Source organism: Hippocampus comes, unplaced genomic scaffold (assembly GCF_001891065.2).
Source record: "Hippocampus comes isolate QL1 unplaced genomic scaffold, H_comes_QL1_v1.1 scaffold9, whole genome shotgun sequence".
NCBI lineage: Eukaryota > Metazoa > Chordata > Actinopteri > Syngnathiformes > Syngnathidae > Hippocampus > Hippocampus comes.
This window is the reverse complement of record NW_017805275.1, coordinates 6,980,427-6,981,734: the sequence shown is the minus strand read 5'-3', so window position 1 is coordinate 6,981,734 and position 1,308 is coordinate 6,980,427. Positions and strand designations below refer to the sequence as shown.

Genomic DNA, 1,308 nt, shown 5'->3' with positions numbered 1-1,308 from the left:
GCCTGCCATGCATATTTTTGGAAGGTGGGAGGAAACCAGAGTACCCGGAGAGAACCCACGCAGGCCCGGGGAGAACATGCAAACTCCACACAGGGAGGCCAGAGCTGGAATTGAACCCTTTGCACTGTGAGGTCGATGCGCTAACCACTGGACCACCGGGCCGCCTGTAACATAATCAAGTGGTCTAATTCAACAAACTATGAGGGACACAAGGGGATTTTAGGGTAATTTAAGGCAGCCAGCAGGGGCGTTATTATTATTATAAATTAAATAAATGTCAGGTGCGTGGTAGGTGTGTTGTCCCTGTGAAACAGCATGTAAAGCATGCACACATCATGTTCATGGTCCAAGCTGTATATACTGTTTCATAATGTGTATAAACTATAGGCACCAGTAACTCCCTCTGACCTGATCTAAAAAGAAATGGTTGTGGTACTACCAAATATTACCAAAAAGGTTCAATTTTTTTACCCCAATTTCCTTAAAAAAAAAAAAAATCCTGTTCTTGCTCCGTAACATAAATGATTAATGTGTGATGTTTGGCAAAAAATAATTTTTCTGTTTTTCTTTTCATGCCTCAACAGGTTCCCACATCCCGGGATTGAGTGGGGAAACATTTATGGGTGATCCCTGCTGACAAAGTAACCTTCAGTCAACACAAACACTGTAAGTAAACATTGCATCCCTTTAGCCCCTTTTAGTCTTATATTAACCCAAGCGCTATTTAACATATTTAACACTGTGAGATTGCTTCTACAGTTGAACAGGTCCATTGATTTTAGATCTAATCACACATTTATGTAGAGTGTGAATCATGTGGCGACACGGCAGTCGACTGGTTAGCATTTCCGCCTCGCACCCATGCCTGCATGGATTTTCTGCGGGTACTGCGGATTTCGCGGTTCGTTTATCGTGGCTTCAGTGCATCGAGGATTTTTTCAAACATATTCATAAAAAAGTACTGTAGTACAGTACTGTATATGTTGCTCTATGTGACTCGCTGTTGTTTTTGCTGACTTTCGCAGCTTCTTGCGGACTGTTTGACTTGAAAAAAAACAAACATTTTAATATGTTTACTGTATTTTGTTATTCATAAACTAACCTAATTTATACATGTGTAAATCTATTAGTATACAGCATTAAGTCATGTTAATTACTTCAAAATTTACTTCTACAGGCATGTACACCATTAAATTTGGCCTTATAAATATTATGTACATGTACCTTATATGGAAGGGGTGGGGTCGCTACTTTGCGGATTTTCGTTTATCGCGGGTGGTTTTGGTCCCCCTTAACCGCGATAAACGA

At 40.3% G+C, this 1,308-nt stretch overlaps 1 protein-coding gene across 4 annotated transcripts in view; it reads left to right on the top strand.

Annotated features, from left to right (window-relative positions):
- The first annotated feature begins 586 nt into the window (after positions 1-586).
- frmpd3 (FERM and PDZ domain containing 3) overlaps positions 587-1,308 on the top strand; it is a 56,525-nt gene continuing 55,803 nt past the window's right edge. For all 4 annotated transcript variants that reach the window (XM_019870076.1, XM_019870077.1, XM_019870079.1 and 1 more), the window contains exon 1: positions 587-666. The gene's annotated coding sequence lies outside the window, so the exon portion shown is untranslated. The remainder of the gene's footprint in view (positions 667-1,308) is intronic.